At 37.1% G+C, this 22679-nt stretch overlaps 1 long non-coding RNA gene across 1 annotated transcript; it reads right to left on the bottom strand.

Moving 5' to 3' along the window:
- Nucleotides 1–21446: 21446 nt before the first annotated feature.
- Nucleotides 21447–22295, bottom strand: LOC131052421 (uncharacterized). The gene is made up of 3 exons (XR_009107347.2): nucleotides 22101–22295; nucleotides 21968–22009; nucleotides 21447–21873 (listed from the first exon to the last, which is right to left on the bottom strand). It is a non-coding gene; the product is annotated as an uncharacterized LOC131052421 (long non-coding RNA).
- Between the last annotated feature and the right edge of the window lie 384 nt (nucleotides 22296–22679).

The raw sequence follows: 22679 nt of genomic DNA, 5'->3' as shown, positions 1-22679 counted from the left end.
AGTTTTATTATCCGTTTTGAGATCTTTGGCATTGTTTTCAAAGGAGAAGAGAGATCATGTGAAAAATTTCTTTATACGTCTTGATCTTTGGGGGAGTTTGCTAGAGATATCTTCTTTATTTGCATTAACTGTTTTTCACATTCATATGTTGCCATCAATGCCAAAGGGGGAGATTGTTGGATATTATTGTACATTGTTGTTGCTGCTAAGATATGCTATTGTCATTAATGTCAACATATTCTTATGATTTGCTTCAGTGTGTACTGATTGGGAAGATCTTATGATCCAATTTTTCAGTGTTATTTTGTTGATCACTATATTTCAAAGTTCAGTATTTCCTCCAGTATATTTCGATGTGATCAGATCTTGAGCTGAGATTTTGGGATAGTCCTTGGGATGGTTTTGTGTATCTTCATTTCAAATGGTTCATGATTTGGTGCTCCACAAGTTATCTTTCTTCATGACAGTTGTTGTTGTTTGAGTATTCCAGAGTTTCAGATGTTGAACGATGAAGATTTGATAAGTGGTCTTGGTGCAACTATTGCTAATGATTCTAACATGCTTGTTGGAGTTTCTTGATCATGTCCTATTTGTTTTGTTGATCTATATTGATCGTTGTGTGAATTTTTGGTGGTTCTCATGAACCGGTGATGATTTTCATTTTATGCGGTTTTCTTGGTGGTGTAGCATATTATGGTTGATCTTGGCGAGATTTCTGGTGGAGTTGAGCATTTGGGAATTTGAATTAGGTCCATGTTATGTCATTTAAATCATTATATTGGTTTGGTGGTCAATCTTTGTATCGTGTGATATAATTTTGTAATTGAGGGTTGAGGGTTTAGCCAACCTTGTTGTCAAGGTTGATGAATTTTATAAATAGGTGATATTGTCATGTAATTAGTGTGTTGATGTTGTGTCTACATTATCAAAGAGTGGTTTATATGTGAACAAGTGATTCATCCTTCGGTGTTGTGATTTAGGTGAGATTGGTGTTGTTGAGCAGACATTTATGCTTAATTGAAACTATAATCACGCATTTGGAGATGTTATTCTTTCAATTCATTCCTTCCGGATTTTAGTCTGAATCTTGTTGCAAATCACTAAGACTTCCCTGAGGGTTGTATCCTTCCAGGCCATTATCTATTGATCAGTGAGCTCTAGGCAGTGTACCTGAATGCATGTACATTCCCCATTGTAATATTTATACATACTATTGTAGAGTATCATCTTATTGTGGGTAGGTTCTCACCATGGTTTTTCCCTTAATTGGGTTTTCCACGTCAAAATCTTGGTGTTGTGCTTTCATTCTGCTTATATGTCTTATTGTTGCAGTTTATTAGATCTATGTTTTATGATTAAGTTTGTTAATTCGATGAAGACTGATTCACCTCCCCCCTCTCTGTCTTCCTTCATTGTTGCTGCTAACAAATCCATCATTGTATAAGTAGGGGGATCCATTGTTATAGAGGGTTGCATCCTTCCAAACACCATGAAGGTCTTCTCTATTGTCTTGAAACCCCTTCTCCAGGCTTGAAGAATCTCTTGAACTCATCTTTGTAGGAATCCTTTGGATTTTTATGAAAATTTATTCCCTACAATGATAAACCAATAATAGTTGTGATTGTGTCCAAAGAGACCTTAAAGGCCACTCATCCAATTTTCACCTCACCCTTCTCCCATGATTGGGAAAATGTTTTGGAGAGGTCAGAATCAAAGCCTTGCATTCCTTCCACATAACTCGCAAGGTTACCCTTAACACCTTCCAACCACAACTTGGCATTTTTTTTTGAAATCATCACAACTATCTGGTTTATTTTGAATGAGGTCATGCCCCATAGCTATAACAGAGAACCTAGAGGAAAAAACTAGAGGGGAATATGAAAATTGGCAGTATGAAAGAGACAGCTCATTGATTAGGATTGGAGAAAGTGGAACTACAATTTGAAGAAAGCGTCTGCCACCTACACATTAAATGATTGGCAAAAAGGCCAATGACAACAAGAAATAAAAAGGCAATCTTTGTATTATACTTCATCATGAGTCCTTATGTCATCAAAGATAGTGGCACAAACCATATCAGGGATATCGTGAATATCCATCCATATTTTTAAATGAGTGGAAAATAGGTCCAAAGAAGCTATCCTGCCCACAACATTATTTTCTTCTCCTCTCATATGACTAAGTCTTATGTGGATCATCCCAAGAGTGAGTTCTAGAGACTCGGTGGCAATAAGGTGTTCACATTTCTAGTTGGATTTGGATTCACTTTTGAGCATTAAAATAGCATTAATTGAATCACCTTCAATAATGATTCAATCATACCCTCTATCTCTCATAATAACTAAGGCATAATAAGTTGTTGCCACCTCCACAACACTTGAAGTTTGCATCCCTAGGTTAGCCACATAGGCTAGGACCAAATTACCCCTATGGTCACGTATGACCCCTTTTACTCTATGCATCTTGAGAAATTCATCAATGTTTAGATTTTGTTTCTTGTAACAAATAACTATGGTCTCTTAAGCACTCATTTTTGTCCCCCATCTCTCCATACACTTGCCCACTTTTGATATGTTGGTTACCTTTAAGGTAGATTATGCTTGTTGAGTTGATAATATTAATATAGTAAATACAATAACATACACTACACACATGTGGGTTTAGCAATTTTCAAGCATGATGTAGTAAGAAAATATACATAATGCCCAATTTTTTTGAGTCTTAGTATGTTATTTTCTACTATGCCTATTATGAGATTACATTTTCCAATATATTTTGGATGACCTTCACTGTAAAATGATTTTTCTTACTTACCTTTTCTATTTATAGTCAAAGTGCTATTAAGAATCTAGTTTCCATAATTGTACTAAGCACATAGAAGTGAAGTATCACTATTTTTCTATGTTTATTTCGAGGAAGACTTGGGATAGTACTTATTGTTCTATTGTTAATTAAATAATTATCATCAACAAGCCTCTTGATTGTCTTTAGTTTGAGAAATTTCATGGGCCCAACTTCATTGTTTGTCCAAAGATCTATCTTTTATCATAAGATTTATTTTAGATTTTCTTAGATTTTTTCCTTTGCATTACGAGAGAATTTATTAATCCTTTCTCTTGAAGGAAACATACTTTTTCATGCACTATAAGCATGTTTCTCTTTTTATATCAAGGCACCTATATAGCTAAATTTAGTCTACTTTTATTATTAGTTTTTGTTTATCTTAGAATTATTTTGTTATTGTTAGACATGGTATTCTGTTGCAACAATAGTTGTAGCTTATTTTATTTTTTTGAATAAAAAGGATAACAATCTATGTGTATCTCTCATATATATTTGCTTGAATTAACAAAATTATTTTATGCATTCTATATGGTAGAATCTTTTACATGAAATCTACAATGATAACACATGCAGTGAATTCCTTTTGGTGGCCATGTATGCAAATTTGGGATATAACAGTAAGCATGGTGAAACAATGCATGTGTAGTGAAGATATAATACACGTACACTATACAATTTGATATTTGAAAATAGAATCCAATAGGCATAGGATGAGCATGAATTTATAAGCCTAAGGAGTCCATTTGCCATTAAGACTCCATATTATATGCCTTGACAAAAATTTAGAAATGACAAGTTTCTACAATGAAAATTATTATGTATCTCATTATGAGCTTCTATGAAAACACCATTTCAACAAAAAGATATTTCTTATCTTTCTTTCCACATATATTTTCAATAATATGAATAAACTAAGTTTTTATGTTATATTTCCCTATACTAATGTCTTCATGTGTTTTTGAATGGATAAATTTGGAAAATGGTCCCACATTTGAAGTTACAACATTAAACTAGATAGTTCAAATATAAATAGTCTATTGCACCAATACAACACACTTGCAAACAAACAAAAGAATAGAACCAAACTAAAGAAAAATACCAAACGCACAAAAGACTACTTAGAATTTAAATTGTGGAGGCATTAGAGCATTACAATTATCCACCACTAACTTCAATCTTTGATTCTACTTTTCTACGACAAAAACCATATTGTTTCTCTCACCTCTCAAACATTCTTTAGTTCTTTCTTAGATTTATGATGCTTCCCTTCTTCTTGTCAAGGTCCTCTTACAAACAAGCCATGGTAGCCATAGAAAAATCTTTGAGATCTTTAGTAGTAGAACATAGCTTAATTAAAATATCCTAAAATTGAAAAAAAAATTGTCCAAAGAACTAAATTTTTCCTCCCAATTTTAATGGTTTTTTTTTTCTTTTAAGATCCTATGTTACCCTCCTTTTCATTTTACCTATTTATATTGATGCTTTGTGAGGTTTTGGAGGGTGGGATAGAGTCCAGTAACATCAAGGAAAATTTGATTTCAAGCACTCTTAATTTCTTCATATGTTGAAAATACACATGATAAACTTTACATGCATTTTGTCCCATTTATTCAATTTTAAATTAAAAATAATATGATAAACTAGGTTGCATTCTATACATGTGAAGAGAATTATTATTATTATATTTATGGTTGTTAGGAGACATGTGCTCAATGATGTATTTTTCATGATATATGTGATAATGATAAAAAAAATATAGTTAATAAACAACATAATCACATCTAGATTTATACTAAAGTGCTTTAAAAATACTAAACAAAAATATGAATATGGGATAAGAACCATCTACTATATTTCATTAATTAAATAATATTATCTATCATAAGTTTAACTACTTGACATATTTAAAATTTAAATTAAAAATATATATATAAATAATTTAGAAACTAGATTCAAAATTCAAAATTTGTTTTTGTTAAATTATCTTTTATTTGTTTATATTAATTAAAGTGGAATAGGCCCGAACCTTTACTTATCTTCTAAATAGCAACACCTGGGGCACAAGGAAAGTGCACCTAGCCAAAAATCACATGACACCAAAACACACTAGAAACCACCAAACGACTAGAACAAGATTGGAGATAGAACCAAAAAGAAAAAACCAACCAACCACTTGCCAAAGATACAAGAGAATGGTCTACTGAATGGGGGCATTGTCCTCCTATCACTCATTACATAGAGCTTTAACTTTTTCAAAAATAAAAAATATTTTTGTTCAGATCTTTTGTAGAGGCCAGAGTGCCAAACTCTGAGGTATCCTTGACCACAGAGGTAGGGGGATCCATCATTGTAGAGGGTGACTAAGTGTGTCTCTTATGCTTCACCTTAATGTGTTCAATTTCCTCTTGTATGGTATGCAAGGAGGCTGCATTATTTAATACCATATCCTAGCACAGTGCAAACATTTCCTCGACTCTTCTCTTTAGGACCTCTCGGTTCTGCTTTAGCTCAGCCACTATGTTTCTCTTGAACCTCTAAGACATTTTTTAATCAAGGTCATTTAACATCACCTCGACCTTATCCTATTTATCTAATTTGTTAAACCCTTTCATCCTTGTTCTCCATAACCCATTTGTTGGCTCGAGCCCTCACCTCCACCATTGCTTCAAGCCTGTTTATATTTCTTATGGCCATTGTATACGGTGAAAATGGATACAACAATATTGAAAGGCTAAATGAATTCAACCATAAAACCTAAGCCTAACAACAACAAAGATCCACCATAACATATGAAGATTACCTAAGACAATGCAAATCAAATGAAATCACAAAGACTATACCATCACATGTCCAATAGGGTTTGGATCTCCATTCTTCCTATCTCCATTGATCTTGCTTGATATATTTGCTCTTAGATTTTATGTGCACAAGATCTCAACAAAGAACGGAAATGTGGTTGCAAGTAGGATCGCATATGAAAGTGCAAAAGGCGTAGTGTAGTCGAGTGCGTAATTGAGTTAGTTGGGGTCTGATAATGAAGGAAGTGTCTCCTTATATAGAAGACACTATAAGAAATGGAGAGATAAGATTGAGAGGTGTAAAAGATAAATGGTTGGCTATGATTAAGGGTAGGTAGAGAAAATAAGAAAATAATGAGAGGGTAAGTTGTGTATGAATTAAGAGATGAATGCCATGTGTCATAGGTCGAAAAGGTTAATGAATTAATTAAATAAATAAAGATTTATTTAATTAATAGAGGAAGTGGGATCAATTAAATAAATAAGATATTTATTTAATTTAGGAAAAGGGTAATTTAAATAAATAAATGTATTTATTTAAATGAGAAATAAGGCTAGAAGAGGATAAATGAATTAATTAAATAAATAAAGATTTATTTAATTAATAGAAGAATTAGGCTAAAATAATTAAATAAATAGAAATATTTATTTAATTGGACAAGACAATTTTAGGTGTCTACATTTTGCCCCTCTTTGAGACAATGAAACTTGTTGCATTGTTTCAAAGAAGATAAATATGAACTGATACAAAGTTGCCCCAAGATGGGAATGGTATGCCCCCTCGAGAGATTGGATGAAAATGTCTGGAAAGATCGCAGACAATCTCTCGATAAGAAAGAAAGGCTAGAGTGGACTGACAAGATAAAGTGACAAAGTCACGAGATAAAGAAGACTGACTCAGGAGACGAGGGCTAGGGCTAGGGCTAGGGCAGTCTATAAAATAGACCATGAAGGGAATACATCCTCATTGTCATCCACACTTCCAAGAGATCAAAGTGCAGAGAGAGAATAGAGCAGCAATAGTCAGCAACGATGGCATTGGTGCATAGATTCGATCGCGTTCGTCAATTTCAGAGGCCAGCCGACACAGGAGAGCCAGTAAGTACCACAAAACCTCTTTGTACTTTGTCGCAATAAATGTTGTCATTAATGCATGCTAAGTAGTGCAATAAATGTGCTTTAGGATAATGTCAAAAACATGTAGGCGTGTCTACATTGGTGCCAGGCGCGTCTAGGTTGGCTAGGCACGTCTGCGTTCATGTCAGGCGCATCTATGCTAGGAAAAGCGTCTATGCCAGATGCGAGCGCGTCTGTGTTGTGCAAGTGCGTTTGTGAAATATGAGCATGTCTGTGCAGGATAGGTGTGTCTGTGCAGAACAGAGGCACGTCTGTGCAGTCTATAAGCGTGTTTATGTCATGAAGGCGCGTTTATGTCTTCAAGGTCAAATCAGCAGTTCTGAGATGAACATACGTTGTCGATTGGATAAGCTATTGGATACACTCAAGAAGGTCCTCTAGGGAAGACTAGGATAGCAGATAGGGCTAGGATTGATAATTTTGTGATAGAACATACGTTGCCAATTAGGAAACTACTGAAGATGATACACTCGGGTATAGCCCTAGGATAGGATAGATCGAGGCACTTTGTGATGAACAGTGAGTACCAAGACATAATACTTTGTGATGAATAGGGAGTACCAATAGGAGCAGCACTTTGTGATGAACAAGGAGTGCAAATATGAGCAGCACTTTGTGATGAACAGGGAGTGCTAAAATGTAGTACTTTGTGATGAATAGGGAGTACCACTAGGATAAATAGAAACACTTTGTGATAAATAGTGAGTGTCACTAGGATAGATAGCAACACTTTGTGATGAATAGTGAGTGTCACTTTGACTGACATGATTGATTTGCTTGACTGCAGGAGTACTTACCTATGCTGGAGTCATGGGAGAGATTCCCATTGACTCAGAGGTTATGACCAGAGTTGACATTTGAGGACAGGGCTGCCATTGAGGTTATGGATCTACGATTTATTATGTATGTGCTTGGGTTTTAGGCGAACATGGGTTTGCTAACTGCACTGGCTGAGAGGTGGCATTCAGAGACATGCACTTTTCATTTTCCTATGGGTGAGATGACAGTCACCTTAGAGGATGTATATAGGATATTGCGGATACCAATCGATGGGGAGTTGATACTCTATGATCGAGATGGAGACAGGGAGGCATTGAGACAAGTGTTCCGGGATTCAGGACTAGAGATGAGGGTTGGACACGTGGCATGGGACACGATGATAGCGACAGGACTGGCACTACCAGCAGTGCTAGGAGGAGTGATCAGCGGGTTCCTGTGTCCAGATAGGGCAACATGAGGATTGGTTGTGGGCTGGGGGAGCACCTTGGAGACACTGGTTACACAGCATACCAGATATGTCTGGGGACCATGCGTGCTGGTACACTTGTACTATGAGCTTCATCAGTTTGTTTATCATGGATCCATAGGATTGGGCTGCGGAGTTACATTGTTGCAGGTTTGGGCATATGAGCATCTGCCAATCACATGGCCGATACATTTCAAAGGTCGGGGTCTACATGCAGTTTTGTTCTTCTATATGATATGATTACATCATAGCCACGGATTGGCAGGTTGGAGCACTGGTGTCGAGTGATCGATGAAATTGACACTGTGATATGGAGGTCGTACCGCGAGTGTGAGCAATGGGAGGATGACGCAGTGGATCTACCCTATACCTTCAGGAGAAAATATCTAATTAGGTGGATGCCCTATGTACTGGAGAGGCAGTTAGTGGACATGGTAGGTAGGCAGTTTGGTAGGATCCAGCAGATGCCATAGGGTTCCGGTATGTATGCGCAGACAGTGCGAGACCAGGCACACTTTGCGCCACTATCATCATATGATCAGGACGTGATGCAGCTGGTAGAGATGGTACCCATGCCATCGGATATGTGGCCTGAGATTGAGGATGCAGGGATGGATGCAAAGTATACTGCATATAGGGCAGAGCATCCATTTTCACGCCTGACAGATCTAGGTGAGTAGATAGATGGAGATGGCGAAGGGGATGAGGATGATGATGGAGATGGTGGAGGTAGAGGCTGACGGAGGAGACAGGGTGCAGTTGGAGAGAGGAGAGTGGCTCCACGGAGAGAGGGTGGGGAGGAGAGACAGGCTCAAGTGGTGAGGGGTCGCGGTGGATTGCCATTATAGGTGCCAGCAGCACAGGGTCCTAAACAAGTGCAGGGACAGGGACAAAGGTGGGTATAGGTATAGGCAGAGGCACAAGCACAGGCACAGCCACCAATACAGGCAGAGCTACAGGCAGAGCCATAGGCACAGGGGGGCGGGGAGGAGGAGGATGAGCTATTTGAGCTAAGGGAGATCTGCCAGGGACAGGAAGATGAGATCTAGGATCTAGAGAGAGAGACAGCTAGGCTCAGGAGACAGCTGAGGGATACTAAGTGGGAGCGAGATCAGGCTATCCAGCGCTACACTGAGGCTGAGACAACACTGAGGGTTGGGAGGCAGGCAGTAGATGACACAGGGGCTGGATACACCTATGTTCTATGGGCAGGGGAGGAGATAGGTTATTGGTGAGACCTATACTACGAGGCAGTGCCACCAGAGCAGCGGGCGAGGAGCTTCCGCAGACCATCGCAGACAACGATGGCTATTGGAGGGAGTCAGAGTAGACAGGCATCCAGCAGTGGGGTTATGGGTCCTCCACCACCACTAGATAGAGGGGACAGGAGAGATGATCCTAGGGCAGGTCCTTCTAGGGCCCAAATTCTATCGAGGCCAGCGGCTCCGAGGGAGGGAGTTCATCATAGCCATAGAGGGCTCCCTATGTATCAGTTTTGTACCATTTTGTATTATGATGTAGACACCTTTGGGTGATTGTAGCCATATGATTTTGACATCATTGTATCATGACACTTTTGATTATATATATATGAGATGATTCATCTTTGCGGCAGCTATATGCATGTGTACCTATGTGATGAGATGTTTTATGATGTATGTTTCTATGTGATGATTATGATATGGATGCAAATATGTACATGATAAAATGCAATATTTTTTATCTTTTATGTTTTTAATATGTTATGCATGATGCAAATGTGAATGTATGAAATGCAGATGAATATGATAATGCAAATGACTATTTACATGATGAGAATGTAAAATGTGCTAACATGTGTTGTGTGCAGGATGTGATGCAATTGTGATATCTATATGTATGTATGAACTTTTAACATGTGGTAATGCAGGTGCAACCACATGAAATGCAAATGTTTTTGGCGTGTCACTATACTCAGTCATGTGATAGCAGGCTACACGGGCTTGAGAAGGATGATGGAAGTCAATCAAGAAAGGGAGATGGAAGATAGAAGATATGAAAGTGAAAGAGCTTCTTGTGCGTTATCATCATTGAGCTTTATTGTGGCAAAATAGGTTATGACAATTGAGGCATATGTTCGACCCAGAAAGTCATTGTACCTATTTGCATGGAGATAAGACGGTTGCAAACAAGGAATGCCCCAGTTCATACTAGACTCACAGTGTCCTCATATCCTTGGACAAGTCATAGCATTACTAAGAGACAATCCACAGACGGTAAAAGAAAAATAGGTGACGATACCCCATCCTCGCCTTTCTAGTCAAAGACATCCTGGAGATAGAATCCCTAGTTAGAGACATCCCGGAAAAGCTAAAAGACATGTCACCAAAAAGATAAAATCAAAAGAAAACCAGGACTCGACACCAACATCCACTGTAGTCCTCAAGTTTAGTGTCTCTTGTCACTTGTATAAGTTTATTTGATTGTGGTCACAATGTTTACTTTCACAAAAAGGATAGATAGCACCGAACCATATGTTGTCTGAGTCTGTTGAAAGATTTGATTTATTGAAGCTCATTGTTATTGTTGTGTCTCATCTGAAACTGACTAAATCTATGAAATTGATACTTTATTGTGAAGAAGACTAAACTTTATTGCGGATTGGCAATGCAAATGTTGCTTTATTGTGGATTGTGTGCAGATAGACTGAAGAAAAATTAAAGAAACTATGCTCCTCAAAACATGTGATGCTCTCAGTTCCACACCCATTACTAGACGTAGGATTTGCCTTAGCCACAGATAGGAGCTGATTTATTATGGATGGAAAGGAGTGAAAAGGGGGTTATTATGAATGGCTAACCAATCTTAGGTAGATCAATAACAAGACATGATGGGAATGGGTAAGTTTGTTATGAATGAATAGGTCATGAGTGTGTGCAAAGTGAAAGGATGAAATGGAATCCTGAAGGAGGGAGGAGCAATGTCTCTACACATGGCCTCGATGACTCGATTTTCACCATGGTACTTGCCCAGGGTGCCACCGAAGTGGTTTTCACTGTTGGACAAAATGTTTTTCTATTTTTTTCAAAAAAAATGGTGTCACGAGGCGCCTGTTTGCCAGGTTTTCACCAAGTAATGATTTTTTATGTTTTATGATTTTTTTGTATTTTTGAATTTTTTGATTTTTTTTGTTGTATTTTTGAATTAGGATACTCTGATGAGCTATGTGTAAAACCTACGAAGGTGCATGCTATTGATAGGATCCTCCAAAGGTTCACCCTCTGTGGTTGAGAGCTGATAAGCACCAGATCCATATGATGTTGTGATGATGTAAGGACCAAGCCAGTTTGGTTCGAACTTGCCCTTCTTCTCTCTGTCTTGCTGTTTTTTAGGATTTTCTCTAAGAACCAAGGCACCCACCTCAAATGTGTGAGGCTTAACCTTATGATTGTAACTGCAACGTTCCTTGACTGAATGATGTGTAGCTCAAGTGACTATCTTCCTTGATGAAGGGACTGAGATAAAATTACTAGTATGTGGACTACGAAGGCCGATATGCGTGTCACCTGAAGAAGTTTGGGCACCCATGATAACAAAGTCCTTCGAGGAAGCTCCATTAAAGGTCCATGATGTATCACCAGAAGGGAAAGGATGTGTGGAACAAGTGGATGAGTTATGAAGGCTTATGATTGTGAAAAGAAGTGAAAGTAGGATGGCATGATGAAGACTTAGGATCAACAAGTATTCTTTTTGGCTTGCAATTGTAGAACTTTTGCTCCTAGTTATTTTGATATTAGGGGAGATCAACTCTTATTCTTTTTTGTTCATAGGAGTTTTATCCTTGACTTTGATTTTTGTAGAGTCCAATAGCTTTTGATTTTGATTTAGACTAAAGGACTTTTCTTTATTTTTGAATTTTAGATTTTTCTTTTCAAAGCTTGACTTTTGATCTCCAGTGAGTAAGGGCTTTTGTAATTCTTGTTGATCCAAGTCTGGAAGTGGAGTGGAAATGAAATGAGCGGATGATATGGTAAAGCTATTTGAGTTATCAAGAGGGTTGGTGATACACTCAATAGATTCTTAATTGGAACCACTCTTAGGACTATTGATATCAAGAGATGCTTGCACCACTAGAGGAGATTTGCATTCAGACTTAGTAGCCACAACACTAGATGGTTCATACCCAATTCCTTGATATTGCAAATTATTTGTAGGTTGTTCTTCTCGTCTGAATACCTTAGGAGATAGTGGGAGTTGATCAACATGAAAGATATACTCACCACATCCTAGGTCTTTAATCTTGAACTTTTCTTTTAGCTCTGCTTGTCAGGATGCAGAAGCTTTCAATGATTTTGGATCCACATAGGCTGATGAAGGAATAGCTTGTCGATTGACTAGGATTGTTATTTCTAATCTAGGTCGCATATTTTTGCAATATATGAATGGATTTGGATCAGCTTTGATGGTCACTTCAACTCCATTGTGTGGAAACTTGATACATCGATGATATGTAGATGGTATTGCGCTCATCTCATGAATCCAAGGACGTCCTAGTAATATACTGTATGTGAGATCTAGGTCTAGGACTTGACAAACCACATCCTTTGTAACTAGCCCAACTCTGAGAGGTAAGGTGACTGTGCCTTTGGATGAACGCTCTTCATCATCATATGCCTTGATGGTAATTTTGTTTGTAGCATTCATAGCTTTTTTAGAATATCCCAACTGTATTATTGTGTTCAAAGTACAAATGTTTAGACCTGCTCCTCCATCTATCAGGACTCATTTTATTTGATGTTTAGGTATGAAGGCTTCAATGTGTAGTGGTGCATTATGTGGCTAACTTACGGAGGCGTCATCGACTTCTATGAATGTAAGGGAGTGTGGAATGGATAGGTATCCCACCATGGCTTGAAACTAGTCCACGTTCAGATCAGTAGGGATAGTAGTGTCTCTCAAGATTTTGTCAAGGATAGCTTTATGCGCGAGGGATATGCGTAAGAGCTCAAGGATGGAGATGAGCACGGGTGTCTTCCCCAATTGTTCTACAAGGTCATACTCAGGCTTGGTTGATGAAGAAGCGGTGTGTTTAGTTGGAGCACCTTGCAAAGTGAATTTACCTCGATGAGTTGTAACATTACATTCAAAGGTAGGTTCGGAAGAAGATCCAATGCCTTTTAGGACAATCTTGGGTCTTTGGGTAGAATTCTCGGGCGTTTTGTCCTTGATGATAATGGTAGAGACATAATTGTCCATTGAAATGTGATTGATAGTTGAATCATAGTTATAGGATGCTTTGGTATAGGTGGTTTGGTCATCTGTGGCTTTAGATTTTCCTTTGTCATGCTTTGGGAATGGTTCCTTAAACATCTCATGTTCTTGATTGGATGAATGTCCTTCAATCTCAATGTCACCTCTATCAATAAGGTCTTGTATGATGTTCTTCAGTCGATGGTAATTTCTTGTCTTATGACCCTTGCTCTTGTGAAATTCGCAATACTCATCATCATTCCACCAATTTGGTTTGACCTTTGGTTCATATGGAGGAAAATCTGGAACTGTGATTACCTTGTTTGCCACTAGCTTCTTGAAAACTGACTCAAGTGGTTCTCCCAATGGAGTGTACTTCCTTAGTGACTTTGAAGTTGTTTGAGTATTCACTTGATTGTTTGTAGAGCTTGATCCAGAAAAAATGATTTTAGGTCACACTGTATTGGCATCCACAACACCATCATTGACTGTGTTCTTGTTTTTATTCCAAAATCTTGGCTTATCTTTTCCTTTAAAGTCATCTTTGTTTTCCGTGAATATCTTAATGACTCCTTGTTCAATTAGGACCTTCTTTGTTGCTAAGACTTTTTCAATGACATCCTTAAAAGTGGACAAACAATCTTTTCTTAGGTCATAACCAATGTCTTTGTTAACATTTTGGGTGAACATCTCTACCATTTGTTTTTGTGGAATTTCAGAAGAGCATCTGCTGCCTAGATTCCTCCATCTTTGTAAAAATGATGAAAAAGATTCTCTATCCTTTTGTTTGGTGTTGCACAAAGTAGTCACTGATATGTCTGTCTCTATGTTGTATGAGAAATGTTGGATAAATGCCTCTGCTAGATCACCCCAAGACTTAATTCCAGGTGGACGTTGGGAGAACCATTCCATAGCTTGATCACCTAAGCTTTGTGGGAATAATCTCATCAAATATGTCTCTTCCGCTGCTACCTCAATGCAAGCTGTGAAAAATTGTCTTATATGTGCCTTAGGATCCCCTTTTCCTCTGTACTTATCGAACTTAGGTGTCACAAAGTGTGTAGGAAATGGAGGCATTGGAATGCTCTTGTCAAATGGATAGGGACATATGTCTCTCATTGTGTAAGTTGGCTTTGGTGTATTTATGTCCTCCATTTTCTTTTGTAAATCCTTGATTTGCTATTCCAAATTGTTCTTAGGTGGAGATCGACTTCTTGGACAATACCCCATGCTTGAACCACCGGGTGGAGGAGGAGCATGTTGCATATACGGATGATATTGATCATACACATTTTCATATGGAGGAGGTCTATAATGATGTTGTGTATATGGACCACTTGGTATAGAGTCATGATGAGAAATGGAATATCTTCTTTGTCCATGTATACCATACTCTATAGGCATGTCATGAGTTTGTTCTAATGTGTTGCCCCCAAATTTCACATGGGGTTTCCTTGTGTCCAAATTTTGAGCATGCCTTTGGATATCCAATTGCTTTGATGGTTGATCCTTAGCATTGGTATGTGATTGAGCATATTTTTCTGCATAAGACTTCCATAATGGTTTGCGAAGGTGAGTATCATATGCTTGACCATGTGTGTATGGGACCTCTAGTTTTTGAAACAAAGATGATGGTGATTCAGGCACCATATGTGGTCCTCTATTGCCTCCACTATTAGGCCTCCTTTGATCCATGTTGGAGTGAGTTTGTTGCAAAGGTCTATGTTCCATTATTTGAGACATGTCAAAATCATGAGGGATCTTGGCTCCACTTTGTGCCATCACTTGTAGAAAGTATTGTCTATCTCTCCTCATTATTTCCTCAACCAATCGATTGAAATGGGGATTCATAATGGTGTCTTCCACTTCTTCCAAATGCACTGAAATATTGTCCATATTTTCATTGTGTGTACCATTGTTGTTTGTAGTGTCCATGTTCTCACCATTTGGAATGTTTCTATAAGCATCCATGTCAGGTAATGTAGTATTATCAGAATTGAAAAAGATATCATTTTCATACTCATAGGAACTCATGTTTGTGAACTCTTGAGCCTCTTTAGTTTCTCTCCTAGATTTTTGGGAACGGGTTTCAACCATGAACTAGGTATTGACCAAGATGTGTGAGACTAGATGAATATGGAAAGAGTACGGAAGACCAAGAGTTGGATGGAATGTAAATGAATCTGAGGTGTACTTGCAATGTCCAAAGTGTAAGACCAAGTATGTATGTAGTAGAGTAGGTGTGGCTTCCAAAGAGATGATAGTTTCTCTTGATGAGGTAAGTTGACCTTGACTCTAAGTAAGACCAAATGAGACCCAAAGGTGAGAGACCTTGATGAGGGACCACTTAGCAAAATGTTTTTGTATGTAGTGTGCTGACAAAGTATGATGAGGACAAGCAAGTGACCTTTTGACTCAAGTTTAGACAAATGTGAATGTAATGTAAGGTGTAAAGCAATGATGGACTTTGTGAGACCCAAAGACAAGTTGAATTCTAGATGAAAACCTGAAGGGATAGCTTAGGAAGCTCAAGAATTCTGAAACTGATTACTCTTATTTGTTGGACTGTAAATTTTTCCAATTTGTGAAGTTGTTGTTGTGACCAAATCTGAATTTTTTGACTATTTTTCATGACAAGATGACATAATGTTGATGAGGACTCAATGTTTGCAAGTGTTTAGACTCAAAATGACTCAATTAAAAGTGTGTTGTTTGATGTAAAAAAGTTTTTCATACACTTGAAGACACAAAACACACAATGTTTTGATGTTTGATCTTGAATGTTTGATTGTTCAAAATAAGACAAGCATAATTCTTATGGTTGGCCAAGACAATAGTTGTTGATCCCACATGAGGCTACGCTATTCAGAGTGGATACTTAGATGCTTGACCCCACTGGCTCCACCCTAGACACTCACTTCTCGGGGTAGCCAAGCATCAGTCCCCACGAAAACTCCCCGTGGTGAAATTTGTATCTCTACTAAGAATCGTATGTGTGTGGACCGCTCCAGAGGTCTGACCTCCTACCCCAGCAACTAGAAGTATTTTGGCTTCTAAAACAAAAAGGTACTAGTAAGGGCATCCGCTCGTGTGGCCATACATGTGGAACTTTCAGCTGTGTAAATACAGAAGGCTCCCAGCCAGTAGGGGTTACGCCCTACAACTGATCAAATAAATTTGATCAAACAGGTTTATGGGGAGACATAGTGTCGATATGAACTAATCAACACACGTTATCCATAGTTTTCACCATGAATACAGTTATTTATAGTGGTTTGGAAGAATATGGCTTTTCTTTTGCTACCACTTGGGTTGTTCTCTCCTCACTAGTAGTCCTAATGACCACACAGGGAGACAGGCCCTCTAAAGATTAAACAAAAAAAGCCTATTGCTCAAGACACAAAAGACAATGGTTCAATTTTAGTGCACCAATTGAAGTGTTTGCTAATCTATGAAAACAAGGCACACAATAAAGATCAAATACCCTTGCCAAGGTCCTGCAACAAAGATCTATTAGTAGTTTGGATTGTTTCAAATAATCACCCCTTCCTGCAAGCACACAAGTTAGGTAAATTTTAGATCCAAAAGACTTTGTGAAATAGGGGCCTTCGACAAAATGATTTTGCTTTCAAGACAAGTTGCACCAATTTCGTTAGCTAGATCTAAAGATGTTAGCTCAAAATAAACCAAATCTGAAATCTGAATGATGCAGAACCGAATCAAAGAAAATCCAAAATGTAACAAATTCACACAAACGTAATTATCAGAAACACAAACGCTATAAAGTTTCGTAGACGCACCTAAAGCCGACACAGATGCGGTTCCAGAACACAGACGTGGCTCCTGGACGCAGACGCGCCTGAAAACTCCACAGACGCGACTAGGGAACACAGACGCAACTTTTAAAATCTGCAGAAAAATAAAATACTGTCAAGGACGCAGACGCAATTCCAGATGTCGCAGACGTGACAAAAAATAAAAAATGCGATCCAAAAGTACGCAGACGCAAAAATATCAAAATGTTGTCGAAAATGTCAGATCTGCAACTTCAAAACACAAAATCTGCAACAAAAGATGTTAAATATAAAAGGGACAAGAGTCCCACCGGGCGTGCCAAAATGTATACGGTGAAAATGGATACAACAATATTGAAAGGCTAAATGAATTCAACCACAAAACCCTAGCTTAACAACAACAAAGATCCACCATAACATATGAAGATTACCTAAGACAATGCAAATCAAATGAAATCACAAAGATTATACCATCACATGTCCAATAGGGTTTGGATCTCCATTCTTCCTATCTCCATTGATCTTGCTTGATATATTTGCTCTTAGATTTTATGTGCACAAGAGCTCAACAAAGAACGGAAATGTGGTTGCAAGTAGGATCGCATATGAAAGTGCAAAAGGTGTAGTGTAGTCAAGTACGTAATTGAGTTAGTTGGGGTCTGATAATGAAGGAAGCATCTCCTTATATAGAAGACACTATAAGAAATGGAGAGATAAGATTGAGAGGTGTAAAAGATAAATGGTCGGCTATGATTAAAGGGTAGGTAGAGAAAATAAGAAAATAATGAGAGGGTAGGTTGTGTATGAATTAAGAGATGAATGACATGTGTCATAGGTAGAAAAGGTTAATGAATTAATTAAATAAATAAAGATTTATTTAATTAATAGAGGAAGTGGGATCAATTAAATAAATAAGATATTTATTTAATTTAGGAAAAGGGCAATTTAAATAAATAAATGTATTTATTTAAATGAGAAATAAGGCTAGAAGAGGATAAATGAATTAATTAAATAAATAAAGATTTATTTAATTAATAGAAGAATTAGGCTAAAATAATTAAATAAATAAAAATATTTATTTAATTGGACAAGACAATTTTAGGTGTCTATAGCCACATCAAATTTAGAGAGGATTCATTTAATGACCACATCATGTCTCCCAATATCTTCTACCATATTAGACACCTTTGCATCCAAAGTGGAGGAGTCTGAATTGGGGGTAGAAATACCCTAGCTAGGTGAGGAGGCTCCAAGTGGGGGGGAGGGGGAAACTTCCTCAAAACTAGCAAGAGACTGGTCAGAATCTGAGACCAACGAGGACTCAAACTCCTCCAAAACCTCCTACTCATCTACATCCTCTAGCTCAACTTCCTTGGAAGGTGGGGCTTGGGTATTTTTTTGTTTTTCTTCTCGGATAGGGTTGAAATGAGTAGGAACAAGTTTGGTTTTAGACAAAGAGACAACATTGGGGTCCACTTTCAAAATAGGGGCACCAGAAAGCTCCACAACTAAAATTGAATCCAACAAAGGGCTAGGGAAAATTGAAGGGTTCCCATTGGATAGGGTTAAATCCAAGTGAAACTTTTAATGTCTTAAGATTAATCCTTGGTGTAGAGGAAGGGAATTTTTGGATTTATCCCTAGCAACCGATAGTGATAAAGAAGATCACAACCAAAAGGGGAAACTCGCTTTAATTCCATACCTTAGATGATTCGACATGGGGAAGAGTTGGGTATGGAATATTTTAAATATTTTGTCCAATGTGAAGTAATTCATGAGCAATAGGGCCACATCCTTCCAAACCCCAGGAAAGTCTTCTATATTATATCCACTATGTACTCATGAAACCCCTTCTCTAGGCTTGAAGAATCTCTTGAACTCATCTTTGTGGGATCCCTTTGGGTTTTTAGGAAAATGTATTCCCTACAGCAATGATCATGTCCAAAGGGACCTTAAAGGTCAGTCGCCCAATTTTCACCTCACCCTTCTCCCATGATTCTGAATTTTTGTTTGGAGAGGTTAGGATCAAAGCCATGCATTCCTTCCACATAACTTGCAAGGTTACCCTTAACAACTTCCAGCCACAACTTGGCATTATTTTTAAAATTGTCACAACTATCTGGTTCAATTTGAATGAGGTCACCCCCCATAGCTATAATAGAGAACCTGGAGAAAAAAACTAGAGGGGGAATACGAAAACTGGCAATATGAAAGAGACAACATTGATTAGGATTGGGGAAAGCGGAACTAAAATTTGAATAAAATGTCTACCATCTACACATAAAATGACTGGCAGAAAGGGCGGTGATGGTAAGAAATAAAAAGGAAATCTTTGTATTATATTTCATCATGATTCCTTATGTCATCAAAGATAGCGACATAAACCATATCAAGGATATCATGAATATCCATCCATATTTTCAAATGAGTGGAAAACAGGCCCAAAGAAGCCAGTCTGCCCACAACATTATGTCTTATTCCTATATGACTAAGACTTACGTGGCTCATCCCAAGAGTGAGGTCCAAACACTTGGCAATAAGGTGTTCACATTTCTAGTTAGGTTTGGCTTCACTTTTGAGCATTAAAATAGTCTTCTTTGAATCACCTTCGATAGTGATTCAATCATACCCTCTATCTCTCACAATAACTAAGGCATAAGTCATTGCCACCTCCACAACACTTGAAGTTTGCATCCCTAGGTTATCCACATAGGCTAGGACCAAATTACCCCTATGGTCATGTATGACCCTTGTTACTCTATGCATCTTGAGAAATTCATTAAAGTTTACATTTTGTTTCTTTTAAGAAATAATTGTGGTCTCTTAAGCCCTCATTTTTGGCCCCCATCTCTCATACACCTACCCACTTTTGATATGTTGGTTACTCTTAGAAGGTAGAATATGCTTGTTGCATTGATAATATTAATATAGTATATACGATAAAATACACTACACACATGGGTTTAGCCATTTTCAAGCATGATGTAGTAAGAAATACTGACATAATGCCCAATTTTTTTTAGTCTTAGTATGTTATGTTTTAGTATGCCTATTTTGAGATTACATTTTCCAATTTGTTTTGGATGACCTTCACTGTAAAATGATTTTTCTTCCTTATTTTTTTTATTTATATTCAAAGTGCTATTAAGAATCTAGTTTCCATAATTGTACTTAGCACATAGAAGTGAAGTATCACTATTTTTCTATGTTTATTTCGAGGAAGACTTGGGATAGTACTTATTGTGCTATTGTTAATTAAGTAATTATCATCAACAAACCTCTTGATTGTCTTTAGTTTGACAAATTTCATGGGCCCAACTTCATGTTTGTCCAAAGATCTATCTTTTATCATAAGATTTATTTTGGATTTTCTTTTTTTTTTTTCGTTTGGATCACAAGGGAATTTATTGTTGCTTTCTCCTGAAGGAAACATAGAATTTCTCATGCACTAGAAGCATGCTTCTCTTTTTATATCAAAGCACCTCTATAGCTAGATTTAGTCTACTTTTATTATTAGGTTTTATTTATCTTAGAATTATTTGGTTATGGTTAGACATGGTATTTTGTTGCAACAATAGTTGTAGCTTATTCAATTTTTTTGAATAAGAAGGATAACAATCTATATGTATCTCTCATATATCTTTGCTTGAATTAACAAAATTATTTTATGCATTCTATATGGTAGAATCTTTTACATGAAATCTACAATGATAACACATGCAATGAATTCCTTTTGTTGCTCATGTATGCAAATTTGAGATAACATCTTCATATTAAAAAAATAGACAGAATTGTTACTCAATTTCTAACTTTTGAATAATAAATGTTACTATATTTATTGTTTTATTTTACTTTAGTATGCATGATTCATGATACACGTACATTCATACTAAAGTGAGACTAAAATATATAATAAAACAGTGCTACTCCACACTTTCTTCTTTTATTATACCTTCACTTTATATTTGTCAAAGAATATGTCATCTACCAATTACCATATGCAATTCAAAGAAACTAAATCTCAACCTTGTTCTTTGATCTTTATAGAATCTCAATAGCCAAAACCAATTTGATGCCATTGGTATTTATCATCCCTAAACAAAATCACCAGTGTGGTTTCATGCACCTTTATTACCACTAATTTTCTTTTAGTGCTAAGATATACTTCACTCAAAAATATCACTATTGATAGTGACTCGGTACAAAAGCTTTAAATTTACATAGGACTACTTATTTGAAGAAAAAAAGTAAGCCATTATTTTAACTTGTCTAAATTGTTGATATTATCTTCACATAATCAGTTAAATAATACTCTAATACAGTAACACCTTTGAAAAAAAAAATTGCTTTACTCACACACATTAAATATTATTATATAGTTTATAATCTCAAATACCATTAATCAAATACCCTTGATTAAGTATTACACCATCATATAAACTGAAAAGAAAGTCCAATGGAATTGTTTTGCCATTTTACCTTCTTTTAACAACTACATAGACTGCAATTCAATCACAGAGAGTGTTGGCTCTATCTAAACCAGTACACTCGACTGATTTATTTTCATATCCACTGGAAAACACTAGTAATCTCAACATAATATTCATGATCATGTTGGCAAGAAGCCAAATCTTTTATTTAGTTATTAGGCTCATTGCTCAGAAATCACAAGAACGAAGGCCTGCAATTGTGCTCTCACTGCATCCACTGGCTGTGGGATCACATCTCTTTACTTCAGAGCAAGAACATGGTAGAGTGGGTATTGAATAAACCTCACATTCTGCTCCTGTATCTGCTGGGCATGGCTCATTCCTTATGCATCCTTCTGCTCATGTTTCACCCAATACAAATATCCATCAATACAAATCATAACAACCACAAATCTAAGAAAAATAAGAAAATAAATTCTTCCTCCCAACCTGGGTAAGGACACTTTGAAGCTTGAACTCCAATACCAACATCTGCATAGAAACACAGTAAGAATGAGATTTTTTTACGTCTTTGGAACTAAAAAGTATGTGTTACTAACCCTAAACCAGAGCAAACAGTTACCTGTTGATAACATTATCAATGCCAAAGCTAAGACAAGTGTGAAAGCTGTGATCTTCTCCTTTCGGGCCATATTCTGTTTCTCTTTGTGATACTGTATGGAAGTTTTTGTGGACTGTGTATGGAAAAGCTGCTTCTTATATCATAAATGATCAGAAATTAATGATATTTATGGGTTATGATGCATGACTTTTTCTTGAACTGGTTCTATGGGTTTTAATATTTATATTCATTCAGCCAGCTGTTGATGTTTATCCAGTATGGAAAGTTTGTACTCTGACCATTTGGATTGCTTTAGAGTGGTCAAATTAGAATCACAATTGTAGTGATAAAATACACGTTGGAGGTCCTCTTCTCCACGCAAAGATATGCTGCACATCGTTTTAGACGTGTATCGTGCGTGGATATGCAAAGCTAAAGTTGAGAGTATCGATGGAGATCTTGTTTTTAAAACTTCTTTTGGAGGATTGTGCTAACTTGAGCACTTTTCTGTCTGAATGAATGGCTGCCTGGACGGTTCTCTTTGTTTAAAAATTCAATGGCTGCCTGGACGGTTCTCTTTGTTTAAAAATTCAATGGCTG

The sequence above is a fragment of the Cryptomeria japonica genome, chromosome 10 (assembly GCF_030272615.1).
Source record: "Cryptomeria japonica chromosome 10, Sugi_1.0, whole genome shotgun sequence".
NCBI lineage: Eukaryota > Viridiplantae > Streptophyta > Pinopsida > Cupressales > Cupressaceae > Cryptomeria > Cryptomeria japonica.
The sequence above is the reverse complement of the archived record's forward strand: the minus strand, read 5'-3'. Positions and strand labels throughout refer to the sequence as shown.